General features: G+C 45.4%; 1 protein-coding gene across 1 annotated transcript in view; it reads left to right on the top strand.

Moving 5' to 3' along the window:
• Window positions 1-20131, top strand: part of LOC144891262 (extracellular calcium-sensing receptor-like) — a 121601-nt gene that overhangs the window by 9150 nt on the left and 92320 nt on the right. The gene's annotated exons all lie outside the window — the stretch shown is intronic.

Genomic DNA, 20131 nt, shown 5'->3' with positions numbered 1-20131 from the left:
CATACAACCGCCACATCCTTCCTTTGCCTCTTTGCCTCCTGTAACACTTGCCAGACCATTGCCGAGTGTTCAATGCATCCTGGTGATCCTGGTATTCCTGCCTTCTGCACAGAACCATCCACAAAACCATTCCCTCTGATGAAGCCTGAGAGCCGTGCCGCAAAGTCACTCATCAATATCTTTCCATCCACATCGAGCAATGATATTGGTCTAAACTGCTCCAGTGTCACAGCCTCCTCCTGCTTTGGAATATAAACTCCTTCCGCCCTAATCCATTGACTGGGCACCACTCCTTGCCTCCATACCACCTTTAGAGCCTTCCACAGATACTGCCTAAGCCTTCACAACTCTTAAACACCTTGTATGGCACTCCACTTGGTCCTGGAGCCAATGCCGCCCATGCCTTCCTCAAAACTGCATCAATCTCTGACATCTTTGGCTCTGACAAATCAAATGGAACACCTGGCTCTGTCGGCCTCACCAATCCTTTGATGTCCTCCACCACTTCGTTCCACTTTGTGTCTGCATACGTGACACGCAGGTGACCTTCCAACTCTTCCTTTGGTACCTTCAGTACACCTTCAGTACACCATATACAGACTTGGCATTTAATATGGAATATTTTTTTTGTGGGGTGAACTTACTTTTCAAGATGACTTTGAACCAAAAGTTCATTGGAATTATGTTGAAATTATTCTAGATTTTGTTAATGTGACCTTTAAAAGAAACAAAAACCACATTTGACATTTCAAAGCAAATAAGTTGATCCTTGAAAGTGATGTAAACTGATATCGAACTCAATTCACGGACAGTACTGTGTGAAACTTCTGTACGTTTTCCAGAAGTATCTCTTTATTTTGCACATTAGCCAAAAAATTTTCCAACAAAAACAAAAGCTAAATTATGACTGGGATTACGGACAGTAAAATTACAGTTCAGTCCTTCGTGTAACCTCCACGAGCATTCAGGAGAGCACTTACACGTCGAGGCATGCTGTTCAAGAGATTTGCCAAGGTTTGGACAGGAATCGCTTGTCATGCAGTGACAATAGTCTGCTGCAATTCACGCACAGAGGTAGGCTGCTGGTCCAAGTTGTCCATTTGATGCGTTAATTCTGCCCACAAGTTCTCTATCGGATTCATATCCGGGGACATGGCAGGCCACTCCATATGCTCTACACCACGGACAGCAAGAAAGTGTTGGATCATGCGAGCACGATGAGGCCGTGCATTGTCATCTTGGAAGACAAAGTTTCCTCGAAAGGCTGCACGAGCAAATGGAAGCAATGTTTCTTCCAGAATGACCCTGCACTTGAACTGGTTCAGGTTTCCATTCAGAACAACCAGGTCAGTTTTGCCCCCTGCATGAAAAGCAGCCCAAACGGTCACCCCACCACCTCCAGCTTGGACTGTTGGCACTATACAATCCTCGCTGTGGGCTTCATGCACTTGTCTGCGCACTCGGACGCAGCCATCTTGACGATAGCCCAGAAATCTAAACTCTTCACTGAAGGTCATGTGATTCCAGTGTCCTGACTGCCATTGACGGTGCTCTCTGGCCCACTGCAATCGGCGCTGACTGTGTTGTCTGGTCAGGTGTGGCTTTCTCAGGGGATGCCTGGCACGATAGCCTGCTTGAACCAGTCGTTGGTTGACTAGCCTTCTGGATACAGGCACATTTGTCAGTTGCTGCCACTCAGCCCTAAGCCGATTAGCTGACTTGGTACGGCCATTGCAGACTAACCGATGCAGCTGGCGATCATCTCTCCTTGTGGTTCTGCGTGGATGTCCTGGCCTCGGTATTGGAGTACGGACACCCCTCTGAGCATTTCGTTTCAGGATCTTTGACACCTGACCTTGAGTGATGCCATACTGCCGAGCAATAGCATGCTGTTTCATGCCGTAATTTCGTAAAGCCACCACTCCATGACAAACAGCATTGTCGAGTTGACGGACCATCTCCAGAGGAAGCGGCAATAACTTTTGGAGACGTGCAGCAGTTGTTTTCCACTAATACAGAACGCAACAACCCTTGTATACCCAACTGTGAAGCCAATCATCAAATGAACATGTCCGTACATTTTGCTACGCCACCTGTGATATAATCCTGTTGTTGACTTCTTGCTGCGACAGACAATCAGTGACATGGTTCTTTTAACAAATAAATCACCAAAGTGTAAAAGAAACTCACCAGATTGATATACTGAGTTAAGAAAGTAAACCCAAGTCAAGAAAAAAAAAATTCCAGATTAAATGCCAAGTATATTTTCCATCTTCTTCCGGTCCGGTCCGGAGAGGATGCTGGCGTCGCTTGCTCGCCGCTTCTCTGACTGGGCTATTGTCTTTAGCTTGCTTCTCTAGTGGTCGTGGCGGATTTTTGGCCATTGAGTCTGCCCTTTGCATGGTCCTGGCTCTGCTCCTAGCTTCGCCTGCCCGGCTCCTTCGCTGTTTCCTCGGGCCCGCTCCCGTGGGTTGTGGCCATTGTTTGCAGTGGTGGTGGTGGCGGTTTGCCGCTGTGATCTTGATTAGCGGCGGCGGTCGTTTGCCGCTGCATTTGCCGCTTTGCCTCCTCAACCTTGGCCTCGTGCTCGTCTCTTCGCTCCTGTCTGCCCTCTGCCCGGTCCCGGCTCTGCTCCTGGCTTCACCTGCCCGGCTCCTTCGCTGTTTCCTCGGGCCCACTCCCGTGGGTTGTGGCCATTGTTTCGCCTCCTCAACCTTGGCCTCGTGCTCGTCTCTTCACTCCTGCCTGGCATGGCTCTGCGATACTCCGCCGCAAGGCTTCTTCTGCTTAATACCCACTCCACTCCATCATGCATCCCTGCAATCAAATCCAATGGACTCCTGTGACGACCCAGGTACAATCACCGTGGCTCCGGTCGTAAGTTTGTTCATTTACAATCAGGTCACTCCATCCCCATCCTCTGGTCGGCTCAGCGCACTCCCACTCATCGTCCCAGCGCACCTGGTCACAGCAACGCACACAATCGCACCTCCTGTCTGCGAACACTGGCCAAACCACCTGAGTTCATCCCCGCCGTACAAAACAACATCAAGCTCACCCTGTTCAATACCCGGTCCCTCAACAACAAATCCCTCATCCTCAACGACTACATCCTGGAAAATAAACTGGACTTTCTCTGTCTCACTGATACCTGGCAACAACCTCTGGACTACTTCGCACTCAACCTCACCACACCCAATGGATATTCCTACATCAATAAACCACGCTCGGAGGGCCAAGGTGGTGGAATTGCCATTATTCACCGACAAGACATCAGGACCAGCCTCATCTCCATCTCATCTGCTCCATCATTTGAACACCTGGCTTTTAAACTCTCTGGTCACACACACAGTCAGTCATGGCTGTTGTCTACTGCCCTCCCAAATCACACCCATCATTCCTGTCTGACTTCTCCTACTTTCTGACCCAGCTATGTTCCCTCTCCCCCTCAATCCTCCTCCTTGGTGATTTCAATATCCACATGGACTCCACTGACTCCACGATAACCACTGACTTCACTGATTTACTCACCTGCTTTAACCTCACTCAACATGTCAACTTTCCTACCCATAACCGTGGTCACATTTTGGACCTTGTCTGCTTTACTGTATTAATCTTGCACCATTCTCTGGCTCCGACCTCACCCTCTCTGACCACTTAGCCATCACTATGACCATCAACATCCCCGCCCCAACACCAAGGCATTATCGCACTATCAACTTCCGTAAGCTAAACGCTCTTTCACCTACCTCATTCTCATCCACCCTATCTGAAAAAATGTCCACTTCTCCCTTTGTTGACCTCCACAACCCTTCTGATCTCACTGACTACTACAACCACACTCTCTCCTCCTGCCTTGACCAACTTGCGCCTATAAAAACCAAAACAGTTTCTTTCACCCATTCTGCTCCCTGGTTTACCCCTGAACTCCGCCTGATGAAAACTCATGATCGCCAACTTGAAAGACTCCGCAATAAAACAGGTCTCACAATTCACTCCCAAGCCTACAAGGACCACCGACAACACTACAAAGAAGCCCTCTGCCGCGCCCGCTCCGCCTACTACTCTCAAATTATCCACTCTGGCTCCGGAAACCCAAAAGCAGTCTTCTCTACAAGAAAACAAACTCCTCAGCCCCCTGAACACCACCACCCAGTCATTCACAGTAGACAACTGCATCTCCTTCCTTTCATTCTTCCAACGCAAAGTTGAAAACATCTACAACAGCTTGACCACCGCCGCACCCGCTCCCTCCCCTCAAACCACCTGCCCCCCTTATCCTGCCATCCACTGTCTCAATTCTCCCCAATCTCCCCTACTGACCTCTCTGAACTCCTCATAGGAATGAAAACTGCCACCTGCACTCTTGACCCCATCCCCTCCAGCTTTGTCAAGGCTCCCTTCCTGCTCTCTCTCCACTTATCATTGCAACAATAAACTCCTCCCTGTCTACAGGCATCGTCCCACCATCCCTCAACATTGCTGCTGTTACCCCCATTCTGAAAAAAACCTGGACTAAACCCTGACACCCCTAAACAACTTCAGACCCATCTCCAACCTACCCTTTCTGTCGAAAGTTTTGGAATGCGCTGTACCCGCTCAACGCAAACATCACCTCTCTGCCAATAACCTGTATGAAACATTCCAATCCAGATTCCGCTCCAACCACAGTACTGAAACTGCTCTCCTCAAAATCACCAACGACCTTCTCCTCTCCTCTGATGCTGGCAACCTCAACATTCGCATCCTCCTCGACCTCAGCGCCACCTTTGACACCATCGATCACACCATCCTCCTCACCCGACTTGAAACCACCTTTAACGTTACTGGCCCTGCCCTCTCTTGGATTAAATCATACCTCTCTGACAGACGCCAGTTCATCTCCATCAATAACTGCAAATCCCCCACTGCTCCCCTCCCCCAAGGTGTCCCCCCAAGGTTCAGTTCTTGCCCCCCTCCTCTTCATCCTTTACCTGTCCCCCCTCAGCCACTTAATCCGCCGTCATGGTCTCCAATTCCACTGCTTCGCCGATGACATCCAGCTTTTCATCTCCACCAAGTCCATCTCCACCGCCACCCACTCTATCCTGACAAACTCCATCACTGAAATAAAATCCTGGCTTCAAATTAACTTCCTCAAACTTAACTATGATAAATCTGAAATAATCATCATTGGCCCAAAAACGCTCATAAAATCCACCAATAACTTTGCCCTCAACATCGACGGTATCCCAGTATCCACCTCCCCTCACATCCGGAATCTTGGCATCATCTTTGACCAAACCCTCTCCTTCGACAAATACACTAAACAGATCACAAAGACAGCCTTCTTTCACCTGAAAAACATTGCCTGTCTCCGTCCATCCCTCTCCTCCATGGCTGCAGAAACCATCATCCACACCTTCATCACCTCTTGTCTGGACTACTGCAATAGCCTCCTCTATGGTTCACCCTCAAAAATCACCAATAAACTCCAATACATTCAGAACTCCGCTGCCCGTATACTCACCCATTCCCATACCCGTGACCACATCACCCCCATCCTTTACAAGCTTCACTGGCTCCCCATCTCCCAGAGAATCCAGTACAAAATCCTCCTCTTGACATACAAAGCCCTCAATAACCTGGCCCCATCCTACCTGGCTGACCTCCCCTCCAGACACACTCCCAACCGCAACCTCTGCCCTGCTGGTACAACCTACTGACCCCCCCCCCATCTGGACCAAATTCAGATCCTGGGGGGGACAGGGCCTTCTCCATCGCTGCTCCCACCCTCTGGAACTCACTACCTCACACCATCAGAGACTCCTCCTCACTCATCACATTCAAAACATCACTCAAGACCCCACCTGTTCAACACTGCATTCAACATTTAACCCACAGCATTTAACCCCTGACTATCTCTTCTCCTCTCCCTCCTTTTTGCTTTGAATATTCCCCTATTGATTCTTGTTTTTCGCAGTTGTTCTTATGTTTTGCTCTGCATTATGTTTTGCACTCTGTCAAAGCGTCTTGGGCTCCCTGAAAAGCGCTATATAAAAATTAATGCATTATTATTATTATTATTAAGTCTGTAGATATATATATATATATATATATATATATATATATATATATATATATATATATATATATATATAATATATATATATATATATATATACATATATATATATATATACATATATATATATATATATATATATATATATATATATATATATATATATATATATATATATATATATATATATATATATATATATATATATATATATATATATGTCGGGCTACCTCACGCACTGAAGAAGAGGCACGTTTGAAACAGCAAGAGCGGTTTAATGAAAAATCGAGCAAACACAATTGTGGAGCCCGTCTCGGACCCCCAGAGCCCTGTCACACAAGGGAGTGGAAGTCCGATCCGCACTAAAAACTCAGCAAAAGACAAGTTGTTATATAGATGAAATAACAGAAAAAAACGCTGCGCTGAAGTATGACCTCAGACAAGAGAGGGCCGAGTTTGAAGACACAGATGTGTGTGAAAGTAAGATATTTCTCAAGCTCTAATTCCAAACAAGCAGGGCTTACAAGGCCCAGGGATGCGTTCCCATAAACAAGATCCCTTGTGTTACATTTGGCAGTAAAACATATTGAGCCAGGCATACAAATCAAAGGAAACATATTAACTCATACTCTGCTTGAGGTTAACTGAAAGCCAAACAAGAATTAAATGACAACTATTCCCATAACTTTTCTCCCTTTGGAAGATGTTGAAAAACGTCTCCAATGTTGGATCTGACCGAGCCGTGAAAACAACATATTTTGCATTGAATCTAGCTTTTTTTGAAGCGAGCAAAAGAAAGACAATTATATATATATTTCTCAGGTGCCCTGGGTCACGTGCCTGGGTCCCCCATGCCCCCCATGCCCTGCCCGACAATATCTCTCTTTTGTCTTTGAGACAACACCTCGAAAAAGACAATATTAACCCCAGCGGCCAGTGCCCCCCAGTCACATGCCAGGCGCGCAATGCGTCATGCATGCTTTGGGAGGGATACCGGCCCCTGGTTGTGGCTGTCCGACATTTTAACGCATATTGTTAGCCGTAATTCGCGACGAAGACGCCTGGTTCGGAGATGGCTGAGGCCCGGCCAGGTTCCGACCCCACCCTTTCCCCAGCGTAGGTGCAACCCAGTCGCCGGCCTGATGAGGGGCCCTCCTTATGCAGGTGCGATCCTCACGAATCAGGGCAAACAATCGACGTCCAATGCCATCAAGCCTTGCACATGTGATTGTTCTGCGGGAGAGAAGGTGGCACATCCATCATCACAAATCTCCTTCTCATTGTCTGAATCAGCGTCAGTATTCGTGGTGTCGGGTGACTTATACAGAGGGGGTAACCCAAAAATGTTCTTTACAAATGGTGGTACCCCTGGACATTCATTCGTCTTTTCGTCCTCACTGTTTGCATAATAGCTCTTAAAAGAACCTCTACTACTAAAATCAAAGGAATTCCAGTCAGGATCGGCATGGTCATTGGTGCCATGCCAGGAGTCGTAGAAAGCCATATCCTCCTGCCATGAGTCGTCTGGGTCGACGATCCATTCGTGGGTGTTCGAATCTTGCCACGAAGTGACAGAATTGGCCGGTTCGCCGAAGGCCTTTGGGTCCTTTCCATGTAGCGAGAGGACCATCTCGATAGCAGCAGTTGGTGTGGTCCATCCTGTGAAACATTTTCTCACACACACCATGATCAAGGCCTTTATTATGACCAGGGTGAGTACGATTCCTACGATTATGGCCAGGTCTGTCAACAGCCATTTTACTATGATTCCCGTCCATCCCTGGAACCAGGCTGCTATCCCGGACCATACACTGTTGGCTTTTTCCTTTCTCTCTGCCCTCTTCCTTACCACTATTGGGGCCCGTGGTGTCACTATGTGTGTGACGCATGGTGGCCGGGAAGTCAATAATTGTATGGTCGTAACTTCACATATCAATATCAGGGTGGTATTTCTGTCTAGTAAAGTGTGCGTGGTTAAATTGTCCGAGCCTTTTTCCCCATTCGAATCCTGCATTGGCGGAACTTGCTGTCAGTCCAAACTTTCCTCCCCATTGTACTTGCCTCTGACGAGAGAGGGCAACTTGTGTTGACTTCGTTCCGTTTGAATTTGCCATTACAGCCCTCCATACTATATAAATCCACGGGGGGTCCTTTGATGGTATTAGACAACATGGTACGTTTATCTTCTGGCCCCAGGTAACACTTTGATAGTGGACGTGAGACTTAGAGGTTAGGTTGTCATATAATCCTTCAACATATGTCACCATGTCCGCCCACTTGAGGTGTGGCGTGGTGGGCGCAGTGCTGGCGAGGTGTTTTAAACATAGCAGTGCAAGTGTAATTATTCCTACATGTCTATGGCGTATCGGTTGGTGCAGCTCCTGCCCCATCCTGTGTGACGATGGGTGTGGTTGGTGGGACTTCAGTGACCGTGGGTGCAGGGAGGGCCAACTTACAATGCGTGGCATGTACCCAGGATGACTTGCCCTCACAAAACACTGCTGTTGGTGTGGTCAGGAGAACCTGGAACGGTCCCGTCCACCTCGGTCCTTGTGAGTGAGGTGCTCCACGAGCACTTGGTCACCGGCTGGTGGAGTTATGTTCACCTCGTCTGCAGAGCCGTGATCCAATCTGCACCAGCACCCAACCACTTCTTCGATTGGGGTCAACCTGCCTATAGCAATCTAACGCAATTTTGTTAAACAAAAGTCACAACTTTACATTCATTGGTTCACTTTCCCCCAGTGCAAGCTAACCACTTTTATCACTTTCTTATCAAAAAAACAACATTCCACAACCACTTTCTTTATTTCCTGCCTTTACCATCAACTTTTACAACCTTTTCCCCTACTTCCTCAGCAAATCTTGCAAAGTCACTTGTCATTGACAAATTAATCCTTCTCATTCGACTTTCCTTTGTCATCTCCGCACTTTCCCAAAACATTATTCACACTTACTCCAAAACCATGTCTTCAGACACAACCCAGACTGGTTGTGAATACACTTTCCCTTTACAGGCGCATCTGCCTAGCCATTCACGGATTGTCCACAAGACAAAATCACCATATTTCACACCTCAGCTCTCGAGACCACCCAGGGGTCCCTTGAGAGATGCATCCTAATGTTAAAATCACCTCAGCTCTCGAGAGCTCAATGTTGGCCCATGAGCTCGCTCCATGGACTTCATGAACACAAATCGGACAGGCAGACAGGGGTGAAACCATGCAGGGGGTAGGGAGGAATCAACAACAACCACAATTACCTTCTGTCAAGCAAGAGGCAAGAGCAGTATCACTCCATCTGCCTTCTGCCCAAGTCCGGCCCAACCCTCTGAGTTTTCATTCACAGACAGACAGACAGTCGAGGCCAGTCACAAGGCTTCCATTTTCATCTGAAGGACATTACTTTATCAAACTGGTATAATCTCTTTGCCAGCTTACGTACGAACCAAGACTGCAAACAAATAGTTTTCCAATAAAAATCAATTGTCACCCTATTGCACCCTATTGGCAGAATTCACTTCAGCTCTCCACCACTCCTGTGTCGAGTGGTGCCCCAAATGACATTGCACGAACCTTTTCAATCTTCATTTCAATTTAAAGTCAATCCAATGTCCTCTAATACCTCTCTTAGCATCCCATGCACCTGTTGTAGGCACCTGTTTTAGCCTCTGGCCAAATAGCTGCCCAATAATATTATGAATATTCCCAATATCCCAATAAACAAATAATAAAAAGAAAATAACCTGATCTATTTATTGAAATAGATCTAATTCTCATGTTGGTCAATTTTCTCACCCACTGTGACTCACTCTCGTCAATCCTGCCATCCCATTCCCAACCATTTTTCCAGCGAAGATGACGTCACTATTTCACACCTTTCCTACCTGGAACAGCTGGTGGTCCTCCAAGAGATGCATTCCGATGTAAATCACTTCAAAGTACCTAATTGGCCCTCCATGGAATCGTACCTTTAACATTATCGGCACTCTGCCTCTCTTGGATCAAATCCCACCTCTCTGACAGATGCCAGTTCATCTCCATCAATAACTGCAAATCCCTCACTGCCACCCACTCTATCCTGACAAACTGCATCACTGAAATAAAATCCTGGCTTCAAATCACTTCCTCAAACTTAACTATGATAAATCAGAAATAATTGGTCATTGGCCCAAAACCGCTCACCAAATCCACCAATAACTTTGCCCTCAACATCGACGGGTTTCTCAGCATCCACCTCCCTCACATCCGGAATCTTGGCATCAGCTTTGATCAAACCCTCTCCTTCGACAAATACACTAAACAAATCACAAAGACAGCCTTCTTTCACCTAGAAAACATCGCCCGTCTCAGTCCATCCTCTCCTCCTGTTGAAACTGTAACCTTCAACCACACGAGGTGCCAGCCACACCTCCACCACGCGTGCAGCCACCCAGATCCCTAGCAACACGCCATACCTTTAACACAAGGCCTCCACCACGAACAACCCCGTTCACACCACCTTCCAACCACCGCAGGTGCACCTGAGCTCCGTGCCACACCCGCAACCCCCTCCAAATCAGTGTTCAGCTTCCGTCCTTAGTAGCTCCCTTTATCAATGCAATCCCAAGTCGGCCCAGTACAAGCCCCTGCCATGCGTTGAATTAACACCCAGTCGGTTGACTCAGCCTATCATCTTTGACTTTTACTCCCATGCTAAATCTGGAGAGCTGTTAATGTGGGATATAATTAAATACATGCTTTAAAACCCCGTCTACACATGCTCTTCCTACAGGCTCATTTTGCCTGCCATTTTCCAAGCAGACTGAATCCCACATTGATCTCAATAAAAAATCCAAACTGACACCATCTATTTCTTAGCCCCCAAATTACTCAATTTATTTCTACCTTTACATCATATAATATCATTCCATCATACTAAGGTGGTCAGGTTGCAACAACAGGATATCTCACCCTGACCTCTGACCCAAAAATGCAATCAATGACATCCCACGTGACAACCTCATCACGAAGGTGATATGCCCCAGGGATATACTTATCAATACACATATACAATACACAAGTGCCCAGTACTCATCCACATTGCCTAATGTCTGCAGGCAATGTAGGAAACCCCTTGTCAATAATCCACACGTCAATGACACACATCCATGACACACACACAATGAACGCAAATACACACATCAATGACAGACACGTCGTACCGTCTCGCATTCCACACCACTGCGCACACCCAGCGTTGTTGACTCGTCAAATTCAAAGCACATCGACCTGAATGAGTCGTGTACAACATGCTGTCTGACCAACTGTATACATTCTCCATACCATACAGCATAAATTCATGCACACAGGATTGTTCTCAATCTTGTTCTCATGCACACTCATGCACACTTTGTACAATCTTGTTCTCAATATTTCAAGAACCTCTCCATCCTTCCTACCTGTGAACTTACTTGGCCCCTTGCTGTGAGCCTATTCACCCCTCTTCAGGCTTCACCTGTCCTGTTTCCTGCGCTCCACCTGCTCAGCACTTCTCCTGCCTACCAGGTTTCTCCTACCTGGTACCTGCAGTCTTCTTCTTCCAATTTAATTTATCCTTCTCAAACATCACATAAGGTTCATATTCCAAATATTAAAATCACCGATATTCTCCCTCAAAATGCAAACAAACGCTTCCAACTCTGGCATCCCACTGCCCTCCTTGGAAGCATGCTCTACAATGCAGAACCACTTCCACTCAGCGCACAACATACATGTGCTCACTACAATACATCACTCCAAGCCATCTCTTGGCTCGTTATAATCCTCCCTCGCCCGCCTCGGCCATGCGAATGCGTTCATGCGTGCACAGCATGGAATATCCGCATTCCCATCTCGCCTCTGTCCTGCGAGGGCCTTTACCACATCACCATGGCGACCTGCCTGCACGTCGGCTCACGTGTTTACAGCTGGGTTCCACACGCCTCATGCATTATAATCCTCTCTGTTACTTCTCCAGATTTAACCTCATCTCTTGTCCGGAAAGAGCTAATACTTGTGCTGCCTATAGCATTGTCAGAACTCCCTCGGGTACGCATTTTCTCCCAATGCCCACCTTAAAACGCACTGATGTGCACTTATTCACCCATGTCCCTTCTTTTTCTAGCTAACTTAAAATACTCATCATCTACGCCGGGGTCGAGCCTTTATAACCTATTATTTATTATCCTTATCCACCCACGCCGGGGTCTAGTTACCTACGCCCACGCCGGGATGCCTTACCTGAGGGCTATCCCTCCTACCTTGGGCGCCCCTCCTTGCTCGATTTGTTAACCCACCGGTGCTCTGCTTCAATTTGGTTCGAGATACATGCTCAGGTACAGTCGACAAAGGTTCGCCATATCCAAGGGAAGGGAAGAGGCATTAAATTTAGGTGTGCAAATATGCTTACCTCAGCCTATTAATGCCAGCGCTGGCCTTTTGCCTCTTCCCGACCTGAGGAGCGAGCCCTCCTCGACCTGTAGCTGGATGTATCCGAGTCACGGCACCAGATTGTCCGGGCTACCTCTCGCACTGATGAAGAGGCACGTTTGAAGCAGCAAGAGCGGTTTAATGAAAATCGAGCAACACAATTGTGGAGCCCGTCTCGGACCCCCAGAGCCCTGTCACACAAAGGAGTGGAAGTCCGATCCGCACTAAAAACTCAGCAAAAGACAAGTTGTTATATAGATGAAATAACAGAAAAAACGCTGCGCTGAAGTATGACCTCAGACAAGAGATGGCCGAGTTTGAAGACACAGATGTGTGTGAAAGTAAGATATTTCTCAGCTCTATTCCAAACAAGCTGGGCTTACAAGGCCCAGGGATGCGTTCCATAAACAGGTTCCCTTGTGTTACATTTGGCAGTAAAACATATTGAGCCAGGCATACAAATCAAAGGAAACATATTAACTCATACTCTGCTCGAGGTTAACTGAAAGCCAAACAAGAATTAAATGACAACTATTCCCATAACTTTTCTCCCTTTGGAAGATGTTGAAAAACGTCTCCAAGGTTGGATCTGACCGAGCCGTGAAAACAACATGTTTTGCATTGAATCTAGCTTTTTTTGAAGCAAGCAAAAGAAAGACAATTATATATATATTTCTCAGGCGCCCTGGGTCACGTGGCTGGGCCCCCCATGCCCCCATGCCCTGCCCGACATATATATATATATATATATATATATATATATATATATATATATATATATATATATATATATATATATATATATATAATATATATATTATATATATATATATACACATATATATATATATATATATATATATATATATATATATATATAAATATATATATATATATATATACATCATATATATATATATATATATATATATATATAATATATATATATATATATATATATATATATATGTATATATATACATATATATATATATATATGTATATATATAATATATTATGTATATATATTATATATGTATATATATATATATATATATATATATATATATATATATATATATATATATATATATATATATATATATATATATATATAATAACCTTCTTCGACAGATCTTATAAACTGTAATGCAGTATCGTTAGATTCATCAAATAATTATTACTGAAACATTATAGCATCACATCTAATATTAGTGTTCTTCTGATGAGCAATACATTGGAGATTGGTGCCTTCATGAGGATTTGAAAATGAAAGACCAGAAAGGAGATTTGTTATTATAATGCATGTTATTTAACTATCTTGACAATTAAAAAGATGAGGGACAAATTTATATTGAGATGCCGGCAATAACTTGCCTACGCTTGAGAATAGACATCTCACGAACACTTGGAAGTTCAAAATTGCCTTCCACATTACACCGTGTTTGTCCTTTGCATCGGCCAATTAACTAGAGGACCCCCTAATTTAAATCTGGGTTCCCAATTTATCTTTATCTTAGGCATACCCCATCCTCATTGAAGATTAGGACATTACTAGACGTCTTCTTGTTCGTTGAATCTATCCGTCGTTGTCAGTTCAGTTTGTTGCAATGCTCTTTCATTCAAGTAATTTCCTGCCTGGTGAAACAATTATATGAGCTTGTTGCAATGACTGGGAAATCTGTGCCAACAGAGGGTACACCACACACTATCCAATTAGATGAGTATCACTACAACATCATTCAACTATACAGTTTTTTTGTTTGTTTGTTTTTTTTGTATACAGGATCGAGGCACCTCAAAGAGCTAACATTAATCACACAAAAAAATCAAACAGACGCACAAAGTATATAATAAGGGGAGCGGTAGACAAGATGGGGAGAGAAGGGGAAGCACACAAACACAACATTTAAGAGCAGGGACATCGGGAGATCTGTGGGAGGAAAGGGCTTGGGGGAGGAGGCGTGGGAAGGTGAGGGGGTGGGGGGGTGGGCTGGGAGAAGAAAAACACAAGGACACTGCAAGGACTTCCAGGTAAGAAGTTGTAATTTCAAAAAAGGGGATCTGGGGTGAAATTAGTGGGGTAGAAAAGATCAAGGTTTTGGATGGGGGAAGATAAGAGATGGTGTGAACAGCTGTTTTAAAGACCTGGAGGGAGGAGTGGGATTGGAGAGAGTGAGGGAGTTTGTTCCAGAGGTGGGAGAAAAGAGGAATGAAGAGTGAAGGTGAGCAGAGAGTCTTGATTTTGGCAGTTTAACCATAAGAGGGTTGCAGGCAGATCTTGTGTGACCTGTCAGAATATTTGGGGGACAGAGCCAGAGAGAACTGGGGGAGCAAGGCCGAGAGGAGTCGGTAGAAGACAGAAAGACCACCAACCTGCTTGTGGTGAGTAAGTGAAAGGCCCTCAGAGTTAGCTTCATCATGGGTGATTCCAATGATTCTGAAAGCTTGGTTGTTTCAACAGCGTGAAGCCGAGCTAGTTGTGAGGCAGGAGCATGGGCCCAGAGGGGAGAACAGTATTCCATTGAGCTGCGGATGAAAGCCTCGTATGTGGTGAGGAGCTCATGTGTGCCAAGGAAGGACTTCCACACGATGGAGGATGCCCCGTCGGCGACTGGTTTTGGAGGCCAGATTTGAAATGTGGTTTTCCCAGGAAAGATCATGGCAGATAGTGAGACCCAAAAGCTTGAGTGACAGAACTTCTTGGAGAGGATTATTCAGAAAGTGGATGGGAGGGTTGTCCAGTCGTTCTTTTTGGAGAGACATAGTAAGAGTGTGAGATTTGTCAGGATTGAAAGACATGTTCCATTTGTTTGACCAGTCTGTGATTTTGTCCAGGTCTGCAGAGAGTGAAGAGGCTGCAGACTGCCGATCTCAGGGATGAGGAATGGAGCGGCAGAGAGTGGAGTCATCAGCAAAGAGATAGAGAGGATTTTCCAGGGAGTCGGAGAGATCATTGATGAAGACCAGAACAAGCACAGAGCCCATAACACTGCCTTGGGGAACTTCAGCCTGAACAGGAAGGGGGAGATGAGAGAAACCCATTCAGAGACACACGTTGACTTCGACCAGAGAGGAAGTCCGCAAGCCATGCGTGGAGATTTTCCATGGATACCATCGGAGGAGAGTTTGGTGAGCAGAGCGGGCTGCCAGACCGTATCGAAGGCACGTGATATGTCAAGGGAGACAGCTCTAATTTCATGTTTGGCATTGAGGACCTACATCCATTGTTGAGACAGCAGAAGCAGCATGTCCAAGGTCGAGTGACCTGGTCTGAAACCAAATTGATGATCAGAGATCAAGCCATTGGAGAAGAGGAAAGATTTGATATCCGAAGCAATGATGGATTCCATGGCTTTGCTGATAATTGGGAGAAGGCTGATTGGTCTGTAGTTGCAAGGATCTGTTTTTGCACCTTTTTTGTGTAAATCGGTGATGTTGGCTGAATTCCAAGCTGATGGCAGATGACCTTGAGCAAAAGAGAGGGTGAAGAGATCAGAGAGAGGGAGTGAAAGAGCGGCAGAACAGGATTTTAGGACCCGTGGGCTGATGCCGTCAAGTCCAGTTGCAGAATTAGAGTTGTGGTTTGACAGAAACTTTTCCACCTTGTCAGGAGGAAAGGACACAGCGTCCAGGAGCAGCTGAGGGAATGACTGGGTACAGTGGGTACAGAGAGGGATGGGGTTGGGACACAAGATTTAGAGGCAAACACAGAGTTGAGGCATTCAGCTTTTTCACGTGTGGAGTCAACTGTGTAGCCGTTTGAGGTAAGGGAGGGGATGGAGGGGGAACATACACCAGAAACAGATTTGACCAGATGCCACCAGGATTTGGAAGAGGGAGACAGGTGTGAGAGTTTGGTCTTGAGAGTGGAGAGATATTGTTTCCTGGCTCTCCTGAGGGTGGACACACACTTGTTTCAGGCTTTCCGAAAGGAAATGAGATTTCCTTCCATTGGATTTGTTTTCCAGGAGGTGAAGGCAAGTTGTTTCTGGGCAACTGCCTCACCACAAGATTCCGTGTACCATGGACGGGAGGAAGGGTATGACAACTGAAGACGAGATGGGATAAATCTGTGCATGAGAGAGAGCAATTTACTTTGGAAGAATTCCCAGGATGAGTTGATGTCAGAGGCAGTAGAGATGGGAGACCAGTCCAGATGATTGATGGCTGCTTGAAGACCATCCCAGTTGGCCTGAGTGAAAGCCAGACTCATCGACGCTGAGGAGGCTCACTGAGAATGGTCAGAGAGATGTCCACTTTAACAAGCACATGATCAGATGAGCCGATTGGAGCAGAAGAAGAGCAGCAGACATTTGCAGGGAAGCCTGTCATAACCAAGTCCAGAAGAGAAGATGCTCCGTTGACTGAGATCCGGGTCGGGAAATTGACAGATTGTGTCAGTCCAAGTGAGTCGCAGAAGTCCTTTGCTGAGAGAGGTACCCACACCCAGCCAACTGGCATGGTGACAATTGAAAGCCCCACATATGAGGAAGAGAGAGTTGGGATGAGCAGATCGAAGTTGGTCCATATTATCAGACAGCGAGATCTAGATGGAGTCATCACTGTTTGGTGGATGGTACAACACACATATGAACAAAAAGTGGGAGCGAAGGGGAAGACATAGCCAGAGGTAATCCTGGGGGTGAGGTGGAGAGAGGGCAGTGCAGGGCGAGTGACAAAGAGAGTTTTTGATAAAGATAGCAACCCCACCTCCAGGACGAGGCTCAGGTCTATCATACTTGAGGAGGGAGTAACCTGGGAGAGATATTAAGGAAACAGAGACATCATGAAGGAGGAAAGTTTCTGTTAAGCAGATGAATTCTGGTTTGTCAGAAGCAACCTTTATGGAGAGATCTGTCAAGTTTGAGCGATGGCCCCGGATGTTTGAGGTCCATACAGTTAATGAAGAGAGAGAGGGGGAGCATCGGGTGCAGGACAGGGGAGGGGTAGGGTCAGATGAAGGATGAGAGGGGGAGGTAGGAAGAGCTGTTGAAAGTCTGCCAGAGATTTCAGAATAGCTAGGAGAGAGGGAAGGATGTGGCAGACAAAATATTTGATGGTGATTGGGTGAGGAACAGTGAGGTGGTATTTGAGGCGGGGGGGGGGGGGGAGCATAGCGAGGCAGAAGTTTGGGGGAGATGGAGTTGAGAGTGGGAGGGCGGAAGAAGTGGGGAGGACGCTTCGAGAAGGAGTGGTGAGAGGGGGGAAATGTAGAAAAAATGAGGGTGGGGAGATTTGAAGGGGAGAGGCGAGGGGGGAGTTTATGAGGGGAGGGGTGAGAGGGAGTCTATGAGGGGCAGGGTGTGCGGGGGGGAGTTTAGGAGGGAGGGGGCAAGGGGGGAGATTTGAAAGGGATGGGTGATGGGGAAGATTTGGAGGGGATGGGTGATGGGGAAGATTTGGAGGGGAGGTGTGACTTTGGATTTTAGAAAGTGTTGTACGATTAATGGGAAATGAACATTTATTGCAAAATGAGTTTATTGTGACATTCAAGTCAGCGATACGTTTAAGGATGCTGGAGAGGGGGGGGGGGGGGAGGAGGGGGGGGTGGAGTGCAGGCGAGTTTAGGGAATGTTGGAAAGAGGAACTGTAAGAGATGGAATTTTTTTTTGGAATGAATATATTTGGTGAGCAAGTCGAAAGCAACCTTTTAAAGAAGAAGAAGAAAAAGGTGTTATAATATATGACAGAATACAGCACTTCAGGGGAAAGTTTAAGCATTTTAAAATTGAACAGTGAAAACTATCTGGGGAAATGGGGGTGAAACACGTGGTCGATGAATGAGCGAATGAATAAGAACAATGAATAAGAACAAGGAATAAGAACAAAGAAGGGAAAAATATATATATATTTTTTAGAATTAATATTTTAAACAAGGAAGTATGGGGTGAAAAGACTGGGAAAAACTGAGTGATCGAAAGTAAATGGACCACAATCGACCGCTGAGAGAAAACAAAGCCTCAAGGTAGGAAACAAGGTACTAGGCCGCAAAAAACGTGGCAAGAAATAACCGACGATTTTTCATACAGGTATGAAAGATTAACACCGAGAATCTTCCTTGGGACACACTATAGGAACACACACCGAAAGATCAATACAGTTTCGCCAAAAATACAATTGTGAACAATTACTTAACTTCGAAAGCATGGAGAGCGTTTCCAGCTTCGAAAAACCGTGCCCTCGCCGGCAAGATCTCGCAGTATCTCGGCAAATAAGTTTCACCTCATATAAATGTACAAAATACTACAGTTCAAAAATTATTATTATTATTTTTTGTGTCACCCTTTGTCAAAAGCCTTTGAGATGTCAAGAGGAAGAACCCTGGCTCTCCACGATGATCCAAATCCCTATTCACTTGTTCAGTGATTTGGGATGGAATATCACCAGTAGACCTTGACTGACGAAAGACATACTGAACATCCGTTCACAACAAGAACATGAAAGTCATTGAGTGGCCCAGCCAAAGGCCAGACTTGAATACCATTGAGAATCTGTGGAAGGACTTGAGGATTGCTGTTCAGCGACACTTCACATCCACTTGACAGAGCTTGAGCAAATCTGCAAGGAAGAATGAGAGAAACTAATGTGCAAAGCTGATACAAATCCCAAAATCGAGATGTACAAACCTGATACAGACATACCCAAGAAGACTCGAAGCTGTAATCACTGCCAAAGGCGCTTCTACTGAGTATTGACTAAGTATTGACTTAAGGGGTTGAAGACTTATGTATATTAGATATTTCAGTAATTTCATTTTTAATTTTTTGGTAAAATTGCTAAAAAGAAAATTTCACTTAGATATTATGGAGTGGACAACAGCTTGGCTGTACGTGTAGATCAGTGAAAAAAATATCAGTTTAATCAATATTAAATTCAGGCTGTAACACAGAATGTGAAAAAGCTAAAGGATGTGAATACTTTCTGAAGGCACTGTATATCAATCGAATTGACTCAAGACACACGGACCATGTTGCACTTGCCACATTCTAGCTATGGGTCCCCCTCTCCCTTCCACACAACAATATCGTAAAAAATTTCAATCTCCAAGACACCTTTTGAAAGCAAGAAATCAGTTACAAAGCTTTAAGTTATTAAAAAGGAGAAGGATAATGAAGAATAAGTAAAGGCAAGAGGGATAGAGAAGAGTATGTAATGAATGAATGTAGGAAATTTGTTAGGAAAATTTGTAGGTTTGATTTTACAAAGGGAGAATGACGAGAGAATGTGTGAAGCTTAGGATTCATAAGCAGGCTGCCCCAGCAGAATTGAGTCGAACACAAACCTGGATAAAACAGGACGAAGTAAGTATGGATAACAAAATAATGGGACAGATTTTCAATATGATTAAAATCATAAGGAGCCAATGACATCTGTTAGACAAGACAAACCGGGTGCAGTAAACAGCTTTTGGGGAGTATCTCAGGAAGCTAATAAATCCACATGCACTTGTTGAGAAAGATGCTGTGATCTGAGATTAGGAAGAAAAATGCAAAATATGTCCATATTTTGAATAGGATTCTTAACTTTACCAACAAAGTATCAATAATACTGGAAAGAATAGAGTAATCTCAAAGATAATATTGACATGGCGGTAATAGATTAGAATATATGCATC

The sequence above is a fragment of the Myxine glutinosa genome, chromosome 3 (genome assembly GCF_964187855.1).
Source record: "Myxine glutinosa chromosome 3, kmMyxGlut1.1, whole genome shotgun sequence".
NCBI classification, from domain to species: Eukaryota; Metazoa; Chordata; class Myxini; order Myxiniformes; family Myxinidae; genus Myxine; species Myxine glutinosa.
This window is presented reverse-complemented; position numbering and strand designations above follow the sequence as displayed.